Raw genomic sequence first — 17884 nt, 5'->3', positions numbered from 1 at the left:
TGTAGGAAGAATCAATTTACTTTAATTTCAAGGGGTTCTTCCAACTTTTTAATCATTTCTGGAAACTCTAATTGCGTATTTTAAGAGTTTTACCACAACTAGAGAGTTTTCTTACAAATATGTACTGGAACCGTCAGGATTTTAACAGAGTCATACAAAAGTCGCCAGAGTAATGCGGCCTCAATTGTAAACATAAGCAGTACAGTCCTCACTTACAGGCTTTCTACACAAATTTTGAGCTGTATAAACAAGAATTCCTAATATTTGAAAGCAAATTCAAGTGAAAACGCGCGCTAAAGTGCCCGGAGTTGTAAATGTTATCAGTTTGCTGGTCATTTCACGGCTTTCCACTGGTAATGTCTGTGATTACAAACGGCAGGAAATGTAGGAAGAATCAATTTACTTTAATTTCAAGGGGTTCTTCCAACTTTTTAATCATTTCTGGAAGCTCTAATTACGTATTTTAAGAGTTTTACCACAACTAGAGAGTTTTCTTACAAAAATGTACTGGAACCGTCAGGATTTTAACAGAGTCATACAAAAGTCGCCAGAGTAATACGGCCTCAATTGTAAACATAAGCAGTACAGTCCTCACTTACAGGCTTTCTACACAAATTTTGAGCTGTATAAACAAGAATTCCTAATATTTGAAAGCAAATTCAAGTGAAAACGCTCCCTAAAGTGCCCGGAGTTGTAAATATTATCAGTTTGCTGGTCATTTCACGGCTTTCCACTGGTAATGTCTGTGATTACAAACGGCAGGAAATGTAGGAAGAATCAATTTACTTTAATTTCAAGGGGTTCTTCCAACTTTTTAATCATTTCTGGAAACTCTAATTGCGTATTTTAAGAGTTTTACCACAACTAGAGAGTTTTCTTACAAATATGTACTGGAACCGTCAGGATTTTAACAGAGTCATACAAAAGTCGCCAGAGTAATGCGGCCTCAATTGTAAACATAAGCAGTACAGTCCTCACTTACAGGCTTTCTACACAAATTTTGAGCTGTATAAACAAGAATTCCTAATATTTGAAAGCAAATTCAAGTGAAAACGCTCCCTAAAGTTCCCCGAGTTGTAAATATTATCAGTTTGCTGGTCATTTCACGGCTTTCCACTGGTAATGTCTGTGATTACAAACGGCAGGAAATGTAGGAAGAATCAATTTACTTTAATTTCAAGGGGTTCTTCCAAGTTTTTAATCATTTCTGGAAACTCTAATTGCGTATTTTAAGAGTTTTACCACAACTAGAGAGTTTTCTTACAAATATGTACTGGAACCGTCAGGATTTTAACAGAGTCGTACAAAAGTCGCCAGAGTAATGCGGCCTCAATTGTAAACATAAGCAGTACAGTCCTCACTTACAGGCTTTCTACACAAATTTTGAGCTGTATAAACAAGAATTCCTAATATTTGAAAGCAAATTCAAGTGAAAACGCTCGCTAAAGTGCCCGGAGTTGTAAATGTTATCAGTTTGCTGGTCATTTCACGGTTTTCCACTGGTAATGTCTGTGATTACAAACGGCAGGAAATGTAGGAAGAATCTATTTACTTTAATTTCAAGGGGTTCTTCCAAGTTTTTAATCATTTCTGGAAACTCTAATTACGTATTTTAAGAGTTTTACCACAACTAGAGAGTTTTCTTACAAAAATGTACTGGAACCGTCAGGATTTTAACAGAGTCATACAAAAGTCGCCAGAGTAATACGGCCTCAATTGTAAACATAAGCAGTACAGTCCTCACTTACAGGCTTTCTACACAAATTTTGAGCTGTATAAACAAGAATTCCTAATATTTGAAAGCAAATTCAAGTGAAAACGCTCCCTAAAGTGCCCGGAGTTGTAAATATTATCAGTTTGCTGGTCATTTCACGGCTTTCCACTGGTAATGTCTGTGATTACAAACGGCAGGAAATGTAGGAAGAATCAATTTACTTTAATTTCAAGGGGTTCTTCCAACTTTTTAATCATTTCTGGAAACTCTAATTGCGTATTTTAAGAGTTTTACCACAACTAGAGAGTTTTCTTACAAATATGTACTGGAACCGTCAGGATTTTAACAGAGTCATACAAAAGTCGCCAGAGTAATGCGGCCTCAATTGTAAACATAAGCAGTACAGTCCTCACTTACAGGCTTTCTACACAAATTTTGAGCTGTATAAACAAGAATTCCTAATATTTGAAAGCAAATTCAAGTGAAAACGCTCCCTAAAGTGCCCCGAGTTGTAAATATTATCAGTTTGCTGGTCATTTCACGGCTTTCCACTGGTAATGTCTGTGATTACAAACGGCAGGAAATGTAGGAAGAATCAATTTACTTTAATTTCAAGGGGTTCTTCCAAGTTTTTAATCATTTCTGGAAACTCTAATTGCGTATTTTAAGAGTTTTACCACAACTAGAGAGTTTTCTTACAAATATGTACTGGAACCGTCAGGATTTTAACAGAGTCGTACAAAAGTCGCCAGAGTAATGCGGCCTCAATTGTAAACATAAGCAGTACAGTCCTCACTTACAGGCTTTCTACACAAATTTTGAGCTGTATAAACAAGAATTCCTAATATTTGAAAGCAAATTCAAGTGAAAACGCTCGCTAAAGTGCCCGGAGTTGTAAATGTTATCAGTTTGCTGGTCATTTCACGGCTTTCCACTGGTAATGTCTGTGATTACAAACGGCAGGAAATGTAGGAAGAATCAATTTACTTTAATTTCAAGGGGTTCTTCCAACTTTTTAATCATTTCTGGAAACTCTAATTGCGTATTTTAAGAGTTTTACCACAACTAGAGAGTTTTCTTACAAATATGTACTGGAACCGTCAGGATTTTAACAGAGTCATACAAAAGTCGCCAGAGTAATGCGGCCTCAATTGTAAACATAAGCAGTACAGTCCTCACTTACAGGCTTTCTACACAAATTTTGAGCTGTATAAACAAGAATTCCTAATATTTGAAAGCAAATTCAAGTGAAAACGCTCCCTAAAGTTCCCCGAGTTGTAAATATTATCAGTTTGCTGGTCATTTCACGGCTTTCCACTGGTAATGTCTGTGATTACAAACGGCAGGAAATGTAGGAAGAATCAATTTACTTTAATTTCAAGGGGTTCTTCCAAGTTTTTAATCATTTCTGGAAACTCTAATTGCGTATTTTAAGAGTTTTACCACAACTAGAGAGTTTTTTTACAAATATGTACTGGAACCGTCAGGATTTTAACAGAGTCGTACAAAAGTCGCCAGAGTAATGCGGCCTCAATTGTAAACATAAGCAGTACAGTCCTCACTTACAGGCTTTCTACACAAATTTTGAGCTGTATAAACAAGAATTCCTAATATTTGAAAGCAAATTCAAGTGAAAACGCTCGCTAAAGTGCCCGGAGTTGTAAATGTTATCAGTTTGCTGGTCATTTCACGGTTTTCCACTGGTAATGTCTGTGATTACAAACGGCAGGAAATGTAGGAAGAATCTATTTACTTTAATTTCAAGGGGTTCTTCCAAGTTTTTAATCATTTCTGGAAACTCTAATTACGTATTTTAAGAGTTTTACCACAACTAGAGAGTTTTCTTACAAAAATGTACTGGAACCGTCAGGATTTTAACAGAGTCATACAAAAGTCGCCAGAGTAATACGGCCTCAATTGTAAACATAAGCAGTACAGTCCTCACTTACAGGCTTTCTACACAAATTTTGAGCTGTATAAACAAGAATTCCTAATATTTGAAAGCAAATTCAAGTGAAAACGCTCGCTAAAGTGCCCGGAGTTGTAAATGTTATCAGTTTGCTGGTCATTTCACGGTTTTCCACTGGTAATGTCTGTGATTACAAACGGCAGGAAATGTAGGAAGAATCTATTTACTTTAATTTCAAGGGGTTCTTCCAAGTTTTTAATCATTTCTGGAAACTCTAATTACGTATTTTAAGAGTTTTACCACAACTAGAGAGTTTTCTTACAAAAATGTACTGGAACCGTCAGGATTTTAACAGAGTCATACAAAAGTCGCCAGAGTAATACGGCCTCAATTGTAAACATAAGCAGTACAGTCCTCACTTACAGGCTTTCTACACAAATTTTGAGCTGTATAAACAAGAATTCCTAATATTTGAAAGCAAATTCAAGTGAAAACGCTCGCTAAAGTGCCCGGAGTTGTAAATGTTATCAGTTTGCTGGTCATTTCACGGTTTTCCACTGGTAATGTCTGTGATTACAAACGGCAGGAAATGTAGGAAGAATCTATTTACTTTAATTTCAAGGGGTTCTTCCAAGTTTTTAATCATTTCTGGAAACTCTAATTACGTATTTTAAGAGTTTTACCACAACTAGAGAGTTTTCTTACAAAAATGTACTGGAACCGTCAGGATTTTAACAGAGTCATACAAAAGTCGCCAGAGTAATACGGCCTCAATTGTAAACATAAGCAGTACAGTCCTCACTTACAGGTTTCTACACAAATTTTGAGCTGTATAAACAAGAATTCCTAATATTTGAAAGCAAATTCAAGTGAAAACGCTCCCTAAAGTGCCCGGAGTTGTAAATGTTATCAGTTTGCTTGTCATTTCACGGCTTTCCACTGGTAATGTCTGTGATTACAAACGGCAGGAAATGTAGGAAGAATCAATTTACTTTAATTTCAAGGTGTTCTTCCAACTTTTCAATCATTTCTGGAAACTCTAATTGCGTATTTTAAGAGTTTTACCACAACTAGAGAGTTTTCTTACAAATATGTACTGGAACCGTCAGGATTTTAACATAGTCATACAAAAGTCGCCAGAGTAATGCGGCCTCAATTGTAAACATAAGCAGTACAGTCCTCACTTACAGGCTTTCTACACAAATTTTGAGCTGTATAAACAAGAATTCCTAATATTTGAAAGCAAATTCAAGTGAAAACGCTCGCTAAAGTGCCCGGAGTTGTAAATGTTATCAGTTTGCTGGTCATTTCACGGCTTTCCACTGGTAATGTCTGTGATTACAAACGGCAGGAAATGTAGGAAGAATCAATTTACTTTAATTTCAAGGGGTTCTTCCAACTTTTTAATCATTTCTGGAAACTCTAATTGCGTATTTTAAGAGTTTTACCACAACTAGAGAGTTTTCTTACAAATATGTACTGGAACCGTCAGGATTTTAACAGAGTCATACAAAAGTCGCCAGAGTAATGCGGCCTCAATTGTAAACATAAGCAGTACAGTCCTCACTTACAGGCTTTCTACACAAATTTTGAGCTGTATAAACAAGAATTCCTAATATTTGAAAGCAAATTCAAGTGAAAACGCTCCCTAAAGTTCCCCGAGTTGTAAATATTATCAGTTTGCTGGTCATTTCACGGCTTTCCACTGGTAATGTCTGTGATTACAAACGGCAGGAAATGTAGGAAGAATCAATTTACTTTAATTTCAAGGGGTTCTTCCAAGTTTTTAATCATTTCTGGAAACTCTAATTGCGTATTTTAAGAGTTTTACCACAACTAGAGAGTTTTCTTACAAATATGTACTGGAACCGTCAGGATTTTAACAGAGTCGTACAAAAGTCGCCAGAGTAATGCGGCCTCAATTGTAAACATAAGCAGTACAGTCCTCACTTACAGGCTTTCTACACAAATTTTGAGCTGTATAAACAAGAATTCCTAATATTTGAAAGCAAATTCAAGTGAAAACGCTCGCTAAAGTGCCCGGAGTTGTAAATGTTATCAGTTTGCTGGTCATTTCACGGTTTTCCACTGGTAATGTCTGTGATTACAAACGGCAGGAAATGTAGGAAGAATCTATTTACTTTAATTTCCAGGGGTTCTTCCAAGTTTTTAATCATTTCTGGAAACTCTAATTACGTATTTTAAGAGTTTTACCACAACTAGAGAGTTTTCTTACAAAAATGTACTGGAACCGTCAGGATTTTAACAGAGTCATACAAAAGTCGCCAGAGTAATACGGCCTCAATTGTAAACATAAGCAGTACAGTCCTCACTTACAGGCTTTCTACACAAATTTTGAGCTGTATAAACAAGAATTCCTAATATTTGAAAGCAAATTCAAGTGAAAACGCTCGCTAAAGTGCCCGGAGTTGTAAATGTTATCAGTTTGCTGGTCATTTCACGGTTTTCCACTGGTAATGTCTGTGATTACAAACGGCAGGAAATGTAGGAAGAATCTATTTACTTTAATTTCAAGGGGTTCTTCCAAGTTTTTAATCATTTCTGGAAACTCTAATTACGTATTTTAAGAGTTTTACCACAACTAGAGAGTTTTCTTACAAAAATGTACTGGAACCGTCAGGATTTTAACAGAGTCATACAAAAGTCGCCAGAGTAATACGGCCTCAATTGTAAACATAAGCAGTACAGTCCTCACTTACAGGCTTTCTACACAAATTTTGAGCTGTATAAACAAGAATTCCTAATATTTGAAAGCAAATTCAAGTGAAAACGCTCGCTAAAGTGCCCGGAGTTGTAAATGTTATCAGTTTGCTGGTCATTTCACGGTTTTCCACTGGTAATGTCTGTGATTACAAACGGCAGGAAATGTAGGAAGAATCTATTTACTTTAATTTCAAGGGGTTCTTCCAAGTTTTTAATCATTTCTGGAAACTCTAATTGCGTATTTTAAGAGTTTTACCACAACTAGAGAGTTTTCTTACAAATATGTACTGGAACCGTCAGGATTTTAACAGAGTCGTACAAAAGTCGCCAGAGTAATGCGGCCTCAATTGTAAACATAAGCAGTACAGTCCTCACTTACAGGCTTTCTACACAAATTTTGAGCTGTATAAACAAGAATTCCTAATATTTGAAAGCAAATTCAAGTGAAAACGCTCGCTAAAGTGCCCGGAGTTGTAAATGTTATCAGTTTGCTGGTCATTTCACGGCTTTCCACTGGTAATGTCTGTGATTACAAACGGCAGGAAATGTAGGAAGAATCAATTTACTTTAATTTCAAGGGGTTCTTCCAACTTTTTAATCATTTCTGGAAACTCTAATTGCGTATTTTAAGAGTTTTACCACAACTAGAGAGTTTTCTTACAAATATGTACTGGAACCGTCAGGATTTTAACAGAGTCATACAAAAGTCGCCAGAGTAATGCGGCCTCAATTGTAAACATAAGCAGTACAGTCCTCACTTACAGGCTTTCTACACAAATTTTGAGCTGTATAAACAAGAATTCCTAATATTTGAAAGCAAATTCAAGTGAAAACGCTCCCTAAAGTTCCCCGAGTTGTAAATATTATCAGTTTGCTGGTCATTTCACGGCTTTCCACTGGTAATGTCTGTGATTACAAACGGCAGGAAATGTAGGAAGAATCAATTTACTTTAATTTCAAGGGGTTCTTCCAAGTTTTTAATCATTTCTGGAAACTCTAATTGCGTATTTTAAGAGTTTTACCACAACTAGAGAGTTTTCTTACAAATATGTACTGGAACCGTCAGGATTTTAACAGAGTCGTACAAAAGTCGCCAGAGTAATGCGGCCTCAATTGTAAACATAAGCAGTACAGTCCTCACTTACAGGCTTTCTACACAAATTTTGAGCTGTATAAACAAGAATTCCTAATATTTGAAAGCAAATTCAAGTGAAAACGCTCGCTAAAGTGCCCGGAGTTGTAAATGTTATCAGTTTGCTGGTCATTTCACGGTTTTCCACTGGTAATGTCTGTGATTACAAACGGCAGGAAATGTAGGAAGAATCTATTTACTTTAATTTCAAGGGGTTCTTCCAAGTTTTTAATCATTTCTGGAAACTCTAATTACGTATTTTAAGAGTTTTACCACAACTAGAGAGTTTTCTTACAAAAATGTACTGGAACCGTCAGGATTTTAACAGAGTCATACAAAAGTCGCCAGAGTAATACGGCCTCAATTGTAAACATAAGCAGTACAGTCCTCACTTACAGGCTTTCTACACAAATTTTGAGCTGTATAAACAAGAATTCCTAATATTTGAAAGCAAATTCAAGTGAAAACGCTCGCTAAAGTGCCCGGAGTTGTAAATGTTATCAGTTTGCTGGTCATTTCACGGTTTTCCACTGGTAATGTCTGTGATTACAAACGGCAGGAAATGTAGGAAGAATCTATTTACTTTAATTTCAAGGGGTTCTTCCAAGTTTTTAATCATTTCTGGAAACTCTAATTGCGTATTTTAAGAGTTTTACCACAACTAGAGAGTTTTCTTACAAATATGTACTGGAACCGTCAGGATTTTAACAGAGTCGTACAAAAGTCGCCAGAGTAATGCGGCCTCAATTGTAAACATAAGCAGTACAGTCCTCACTTACAGGCTTTCTACACAAATTTTGAGCTGTATAAACAAGAATTCCTAATATTTGAAAGCAAATTCAAGTGAAAACGCTCGCTAAAGTGCCCGGAGTTGTAAATGTTATCAGTTTGCTGGTCATTTCACGGTTTTCCACTGGTAATGTCTGTGATTACAAACGGCAGGAAATGTAGGAAGAATCTATATACTTTAATTTCAAGGGGTTCTTCCAAGTTTTTAATCATTTCTGGAAACTCTAATTACGTATTTTAAGAGTTTTACCACAACTAGAGAGTTTTCTTACAAAAATGTACTGGAACCGTCAGGATTTTAACAGAGTCATACAAAAGTCGCCAGAGTAATACGGCCTCAATTGTAAACATAAGCAGTACAGTCCTCACTTACAGGCTTTCTACACAAATTTTGAGCTGTATAAACAAGAATTCCTAATATTTGAAAGCAAATTCAAGTGAAAACGCTCGCTAAAGTGCCCGGAGTTGTAAATGTTATCAGTTTGCTGGTCATTTCACGGTTTTCCACTGGTAATGTCTGTGATTACAAACGGCAGGAAATGTAGGAAGAATCTATTTACTTTAATTTCAAGGGGTTCTTCCAAGTTTTTAATCATTTCTGGAAACTCTAATTACGTATTTTAAGAGTTTTACCACAACTAGAGAGTTTTCTTACAAAAATGTACTGGAACCGTCAGGATTTTAACAGAGTCATACAAAAGTCGCCAGAGTAATACGGCCTCAATTGTAAACATAAGCAGTACAGTCCTCACTTACAGGCTTTCTACACAAATTTTGAGCTGTATAAACAAGAATTCCTAATATTTGAAAGCAAATTCAAGTGAAAACGCTCCCTAAAGTGCCCGGAGTTGTAAATGTTATCAGTTTGCTGGTCATTTCACGGCTTTCCACTGGTAATGTCTGTGATTACAAACGGCAGGAAATGTAGGAAGAATCAATTTACTTTAATTTCAAGGTGTTCTTCCAACTTTTCAATCATTTCTGGAAACTCTAATTGCGTATTTTAAGAGTTTTACCACAACTCGAGAGTTTTCTTACAAATATGTACTGGAACCGTCAGGATTTTAACATAGTCATACAAAAGTCGCCAGAGTAATGCGGCCTCAATTGTAAACATAAGCAGTACAGTCCTCACTTACAGGCTTTCTACACAAATTTTGAGCTGTATAAACAAGAATTCCTAATATTTGAAAGCAAATTCAAGTGAAAACGCTCGCTAAAGTGCCCGGAGTTGTAAATGTTATCAGTTTGCTGGTCATTTCACGGCTTTCCACTGGTAATGTCTGTGATTACAAACGGCAGGAAATGTAGGAAGAATCAATTTACTTTAATTTCAAGGGGTTCTTCCAAGTTTTTAATCATTTCTGGAAACTCTAATTGCGTATTTTAAGAGTTTTACCACAACTAGAGAGTTTGCTTACAAATATGTACTGGAACCGTCAGGATTTTAACAGAGTCATACAAAAGTCGCCAGAGTAATACTGCCTCAATTGTAAACATAAGCAGTACAGTCCTCACTTACAGGCTTTCTACACAAATTTTGAGCTGTATAAACCAGAATTCCTAATATTTGAAAGCAAATTCAAGTGAAAACGCTCGCTAAAGTGCCCGGAGTTGTAAATGTTATCAGTTTGCTGGTCATTTCACGGCTTTCCACTGGTAATGTCTGTGATTACAAACGGCAGGAAATGTAGGAAGAATCAATTTACTTTAATTTCAAGGGGTTCTTCCAAGTTTTTAATCATTTCTGGAAACTCTAATTGCGTATTTTAAGAGTTTTACCACAACTAGAGAGTTTTCTTACAAATATGTACTGGAACCGTCAGGATTTTAACAGAGTCATACAAAAGTCGCCAGAGTAATACGGCCTCAATTGTAAACATAAGCAGTACAGTCCTCACTTACAGGCTTTCTACACAAATTTTGAGCTGTATAAACAAGAATTCCTAATATTTGAAAGCAAATTCAAGTGAAAACGCTCCCTAAAGTGCCCGGAGTTGTAAATGTTATCAGTTTGCTGGTCATTTCACGGCTTTCCACTGGTAATGTCTGTGATTACAAACGGCAGGAAATGTAGGAAGAATCAATTTACTTTAATTTCAAGGGGTTCTTCCAACTTTTTAATCATTTCTGGAAACTCTAATTGCGTATTTTAAGAGTTTTACCACAACTAGAGAGTTTTCTTACAAATATGTACTGGAACCGTCAGGATTTTAACAGAGTCATAGAAAAGTCGCCAGAGTAATGCGGCCTCAATTGTAAACATAAGCAGTACAGTCCTCACTTACAGGCTTTCTACACAAATTTTGAGCTGTATAAACAAGAATTCCTAATATTTGAAAGCAAATTCAAGTGAAAACGCTCGCTAAAGTGCCCGGAGTTGTAAATGTTATCAGTTTGCTGGTCATTTCACGGTTTTCCACTGGTAATGTCTGTGATTACAAACGGCAGGAAATGTAGGAAGAATCTATTTACTTTAATTTCAAGGGGTTCTTCCAAGTTTTTAATCATTTCTGGAAACTCTAATTACGTATTTTAAGAGTTTTACCACAACTAGAGAGTTTTCTTACAAAAATGTACTGGAACCGTCAGGATTTTAACAGAGTCATACAAAAGTCGCCAGAGTAATACGGCCTCAATTGTAAACATAAGCAGTACAGTCCTCACTTACAGGCTTTCTACACAAATTTTGAGCTGTATAAACAAGAATTCCTAATATTTGAAAGCAAATTCAAGTGAAAACGCTCCCTAAAGTGCCCGGAGTTGTAAAATTATCAGTTTGCTGGTCATTTCACGGCTTTCCACTGGTAATGTCTGTGATTACAAACGGCAGGAAATGTAGGAAGAATCAATTTACTTTAATTTCAAGGGGTTCTTCCAACTTTTTAATCATTTCTGGAAACTCTAATTGCGTATTTTAAGAGTTTTACCACAACTAGAGAGTTTTCTTACAAATATGTACTGGAACCGTCAGGATTTTAACAGAGTCATACAAAAGTCGCCAGAGTAATGCGGCCTCAATTGTAAACATAAGCAGTACAGTCCTCACTTACAGGCTTTCTACACAAATTTTGAGCTGTATAAACAAGAATTCCTAATATTTGAAAGCAAATTCAAGTGAAAACGCTCCCTAAAGTTCCCCGAGTTGTAAATATTATCAGTTTGCTGGTCATTTCACGGCTTTCCACTGGTAATGTCTGTGATTACAAACGGCAGGAAATGTAGGAAGAATCAATTTACTTTAATTTCAAGGGGTTCTTCCAAGTTTTTAATCATTTCTGGAAACTCTAATTGCGTATTTTAAGAGTTTTACCACAACTAGAGAGTTTTCTTACAAATATGTACTGGAACCGTCAGGATTTTAACAGAGTCGTACAAAAGTCGCCAGAGTAATGCGGCCTCAATTGTAAACATAAGCAGTACAGTCCTCACTTACAGGCTTTCTACACAAATTTTGAGCTGTATAAACAAGAATTCCTAATATTTGAAAGCAAATTCAAGTGAAAACGCTCGCTAAAGTGCCCGGAATTGTAAATGTTATCAGTTTGCTGGTCATTTCACGGTTTTCCACTGGTAATGTCTGTGATTACAAACGGCAGGAAATGTAGGAAGAATCTATTTACTTTAATTTCAAGGGGTTCTTCCAAGTTTTTAATCATTTCTGGAAACTTTAATTACGTATTTTAAGAGTTTTACCACAACTAGAGAGTTTTCTTACAAAAATGTACTGGAACCGTCAGGATTTTAACAGAGTCATACAAAAGTCGCCAGAGTAATACGGCCTCAATTGTAAACATAAGCAGTACAGTCCTCACTTACAGGCTTTCTACACAAATTTTGAGCTGTATAAACAAGAATTCCTAATATTTGAAAGCAAATTCAAGTGAAAACGCTCGCTAAAGTGCCCGGAGTTGTAAATGTTATCAGTTTGCTGGTCATTTCACGGTTTTCCACTGGTAATGTCTGTGATTACAAACGGCAGGAAATGTAGGAAGAATCTATTTACTTTAATTTCAAGGGGTTCTTCCAAGTTTTTAATCATTTCTGGAAACTCTAATTACGTATTTTAAGAGTTTTACCACAACTAGAGAGTTTTCTTACAAAAATGTACTGGAACCGTCAGGATTTTAACAGAGTCATACAAAAGTCGCCAGAGTAATACGGCCTCAATTGTAAACATAAGCAGTACAGTCCTCACTTACAGGCTTTCTACACAAATTTTGAGCTGTATAAACAAGAATTCCTAATATTTGAAAGCAAATTCAAGTGAAAACGCTCCCTAAAGTGCCCGGAGTTGTAAATGTTATCAGTTTGCTGGTCATTTCACGGCTTTCCACTGGTAATGTCTGTGATTACAAACGGCAGGAAATGTAGGAAGAATCAATTTACTTTAATTTCAAGGTGTTCTTCCAACTTTTCAATCATTTCTGGAAACTCTAATTGCGTATTTTAAGAGTTTTACCACAACTAGAGAGTTTTCTTACAAATATGTACTGGAACCGTCAGGATTTTAACATAGTCATACAAAAGTCGCCAGAGTAATGCGGCCTCAATTGTAAACATAAGCAGTACAGTCCTCACTTACAGGCTTTCTACACAAATTTTGAGCTGTATAAACAAGAATTCCTAATATTTGAAAGCAAATTCAAGTGAAAACGCTCCCTAAAGTGCCCGGAGTTGTAAATGTTATCAGTTTGCTGGTCATTTCACGGCTTTCCACTGGTAATGTCTGTGATTACAAACGGCAGGAAATGTAGGAAGAATCAATTTACTTTAATTTCAAGGGGTTCTTCCAACTTTTTAATCATTTCTGGAAACTCTAATTACGTATTTTAAGAGTTTTACCACAACTAGAGAGTTTTCTTACAAAAATGTACTGGAACCGTCAGGATTTTAACAGAGTCATACAAAAGTCGCCAGAGTAATGCGGCCTCAATTGTAAACATAAGCAGTACAGTCCTCACTTACAGGCTTTCTACACAAATTTTGAGCTGTATAAACCAGAATTCCTAATATTTGAAAGCAAATTCAAGTGAAAACGCTCGCTAAAGTGCCCGGAGTTGTAAATGTTATCAGTTTGCTGGTCATTTCACGGCTTTCCACTGGTAATGTCTGTGATTACAAACGGCAGGAAATGTAGGAAGAATCAATTTACTTTAATTTCAAGGGGTTCTTCCAACTTTTTAATCATTTCTGGAAACTCTAATTACGTATTTTAAGAGTTTTACCACAACTAGAGAGTTTTCTTACAAAAATGTACTGGAACCGTGAGGATTTTAACAGAGTCATACAAAAGTCGCCAGAGTAATGCGGCCTCAATTGTAAACATAAGCAGTACAGTCCTCACTTACAGGCTTTCTACACAAATTTTGAGCTGTATAAACAAGAATTCCTAATATTTGAAAGCAAATTCAAGTGAAAACGCTCGATAAAGTGCCCGGAGTTGTAAATGTTATCAGTTTACTGGTCATTTCACGGCTTTCCACTGGTAATGTCTGTGATTACAAACGGCAGGAAATGTAGGAAGAATCAATTTACTTTAATTTCAAGGGGTTCTTCCAAGTTTTTAATCATTTCTGGAAACTCTAATTGCGTATTTTAAGAGTTTTACCACAACTAGAGAGTTTGCTTACAAATATGTACTGGAACCGTCAGGATTTTAACAGAGTCATACAAAAGTCGCCAGAGTAATACTGCCTCAATTGTAAACATAAGCAGTACAGTCCTCACTTACAGGCTTTCTACACAAATTTTGAGCTGTATAAACAAGAATTCCTAATATTTGAAAGCAAATTCAAGTGAAAACGCGCGCTAAAGTGCCCGGAGTTGTAAATGTTATCAGTTTGCTGGTCATTTCACGGCTTTCCACTGGTAATGTCTGTGATTACAAACGGCAGGAAATGTAGGAAGAATCAATTTACTTTAATTTCAAGGGGTTCTTCCAACTTTTTAATCATTTCTGGAAACTCTAATTACGTATTTTAAGAGTTTTACCACAACTAGAGAGTTTTCTTACAAAAATGTACTGGAACCGTCAGGATTTTAACAGAGTCATACAAAAGTCGCCAGAGTAATACGGCCTCAATTGTAAACATAAGCAGTACAGTCCTCACTTACAGGCTTTCTACACAAATTTTGAGCTGTATAAACAAGAATTCCTAATATTTGAAAGCAAATTCAAGTGAAAACGCTCCCTAAAGTGCCCGGAGTTGTAAATATTATCAGTTTGCTGGTCATTTCACGGCTTTCCACTGGTAATGTCTGTGATTACAAACGGCAGGAAATGTAGGAAGAATCAATTTACTTTAATTTCAAGGGGTTCTTCCAACTTTTTAATCATTTCTGGAAACTCTAATTGCGTATTTTAAGAGTTTTACCACAACTAGAGAGTTTTCTTACAAATATGTACTGGAACCGTCAGGATTTTAACAGAGTCATACAAAAGTCGCCAGAGTAATGCGGCCTCAATTGTAAACATAAGCAGTACAGTCCTCACTTACAGGCTTTCTACACAAATTTTGAGCTGTATAAACAAGAATTCCTAATATTTGAAAGCAAATTCAAGTGAAAACGCTCGCTAAAGTGCCCGGAGTTGTAAATGTTATCAGTTTGCTGGTCATTTCACGGCTTTCCACTGGTAATGTCTGTGATTACAAACGGCAGGAAATGTAGGAAGAATCAATTTACTTTAATTTCAAGGGGTTCTTCCAACTTTTTAATCATTTCTGGAAACTCTAATTACGTATTTTAAGAGTTTTACCACAACTAGAGAGTTTTCTTACAAAAATGTACTGGAACCGTCAGGATTTTAACAGAGTCATACAAAAGTCGCCAGAGTAATACGGCCTCAATTGTAAACATAAGCAGTACAGTCCTCACTTACAGGCTTTCTACACAAATTTTGAGCTGTATAAACAAGAATTCCTAATATTTGAAAGCAAATTCAAGTGAAAACGCTCCCTAAAGTGCCCGGAGTTGTAAATATTATCAGTTTGCTGGTCATTTCACGGCTTTCCACTGGTAATGTCTGTGATTACAAACAAGCAGGAAATGTAGGAAGAATCAATTTACTTTAATTTCAAGGGGTTCTTCCAACTTTTTAATCATTTCTGGAAACTCTAATTGCGTATTTTAAGAGTTTTACCACAACTAGAGAGTTTTCTTACAAATATGTACTGGAACCGTCAGGATTTTAACAGAGTCATACAAAAGTCGCCAGAGTAATGCGGCCTCAATTGTAAACATAAGCAGTACAGTCCTCACTTACAGGCTTTCTACACAAATTTTGAGCTGTATAAACAAGAATTCCTAATATTTGAAAGCAAATTCAAGTGAAAACGCTCGATAAAGTGCCCCGAGTTGTAAATATTATCAGTTTGCTGGTCATTTCACGGCTTTCCACTGGTAATGTCTGTGATTACAAACGGCAGGAAATGTAGGAAGAATCAATTTACTTTAATTTCAAGGGGTTCTTCCAACTTTTTAATCATTTCTGGAAACTCTAATTGCGTATTTTAAGAGTTTTACCACAACTAGAGAGTTTTCTTACAAATATGTACTGGAACCGTCAGGATTTTAACAGAGTCATAGAAAAGTCGCCAGAGTAATGCGGCCTCAATTGTAAACATAAGCAGTACAGTCCTCACTTACAGGCTTTCTACACAAATTTTGAGCTGTATAAACAAGAATTCCTAATATTTGAAAGCAAATTCAAGTGAAAACGCTCGCTAAAGTGCCCGGAGTTGTAAATGTTATCAGTTTGCTGGTCATTTCACGGTTTTCCACTGGTAATGTCTGTGATTACAAACGGCAGGAAATGTAGGAAGAATCTATTTACTTTAATTTCAAGGGGTTCTTCCAAGTTTTTAATCATTTCTGGAAACTCTAATTACGTATTTTAAGAGTTTTACCACAACTAGAGAGTTTTCTTACAAAAATGTACTGGAACCGTCAGGATTTTAACAGAGTCATACAAAAGTCGCCAGAGTAATACGGCCTCAATTGTAAACATAAGCAGTACAGTCCTCACTTACAGGCTTTCTACACAAATTTTGAGCTGTATAAACAAGAATTCCTAATATTTGAAAGCAAATTCAAGTGAAAACGCTCCCTAAAGTGCCCGGAGTTGTAAAATTATCAGTTTGCTGGTCATTTCACGGCTTTCCACTGGTAATGTCTGTGATTACAAACGGCAGGAAATGTAGGAAGAATCAATTTACTTTAATTTCAAGGGGTTCTTCCAACTTTTTAATCATTTCTGGAAACTCTAATTGCGTATTTTAAGAGTTTTACCACAACTAGAGAGTTTTCTTACAAATATGTACTGGAACCGTCAGGATTTTAACAGAGTCATACAAAAGTCGCCAGAGTAATGCGGCCTCAATTGTAAACATAAGCAGTACAGTCCTCACTTACAGGCTTTCTACACAAATTTTGAGCTGTATAAACAAGAATTCCTAATATTTGAAAGCAAATTCAAGTGAAAACGCTCCCTAAAGTTCCCCGAGTTGTAAATATTATCAGTTTGCTGGTCATTTCACGGCTTTCCACTGGTAATGTCTGTGATTACAAACGGCAGGAAATGTAGGAAGAATCAATTTACTTTAATTTCAAGGGGTTCTTCCAAGTTTTTAATCATTTCTGGAAACTCTAATTGCGTATTTTAAGAGTTTTACCACAACTAGAGAGTTTTCTTACAAATATGTACTGGAACCGTCAGGATTTTAACAGAGTCGTACAAAAGTCGCCAGAGTAATGCGGCCTCAATTGTAAACATAAGCAGTACAGTCCTCACTTACAGGCTTTCTACACAAATTTTGAGCTGTATAAACAAGAATTCCTAATATTTGAAAGCAAATTCAAGTGAAAACGCTCGCTAAAGTGCCCGGAGTTGTAAATGTTATCAGTTTGCTGGTCATTTCACGGTTTTCCACTGGTAATGTCTGTGATTACAAACGGCAGGAAATGTAGGAAGAATCTATTTACTTTAATTTCAAGGGGTTCTTCCAAGTTTTTAATCATTTCTGGAAACTCTAATTACGTATTTTAAGAGTTTTACCACAACTAGAGAGTTTTCTTACAAAAATGTACTGGAACCGTCAGGATTTTAACAGAGTCATACAAAAGTCGCCAGAGTAATACGGCCTCAATTGTAAACATAAGCAGTACAGTCCTCACTTACAGGCTTTCTACACAAATTTTGAGCTGTATAAACAAGAATTCCTAATATTTGAAAGCAAATTCAAGTGAAAACGCTCGCTAAAGTGCCCGGAGTTGTAAATGTTATCAGTTTGCTGGTCATTTCACGGTTTTCCACTGGTAATGTCTGTGATTACAAACGGCAGGAAATGTAGGAAGAATCTATTTACTTTAATTTCAAGGGGTTCTTCCAAGTTTTTAATCATTTCTGGAAACTCTAATTACGTATTTTAAGAGTTTTACCACAACTAGAGAGTTTTCTTACAAAAATGTACTGGAACCGTCAGGATTTTAACAGAGTCATACAAAAGTCGCCAGAGTAATACGGCCTCAATTGTAAACATAAGCAGTACAGTCCTCACTTACAGGCTTTCTACACAAATTTTGAGCTGTATAAACAAGAATTCCTAATATTTGA

The sequence above is a fragment of the Myotis nattereri genome (genome assembly GCF_964212035.1).
Source record: "Myotis nattereri genome assembly, chromosome: 14".
Classification (NCBI taxonomy): domain Eukaryota; kingdom Metazoa; phylum Chordata; class Mammalia; order Chiroptera; family Vespertilionidae; genus Myotis; species Myotis nattereri.
The sequence above is the reverse complement of the archived record's forward strand: the minus strand, read 5'-3'. Positions refer to the sequence as shown.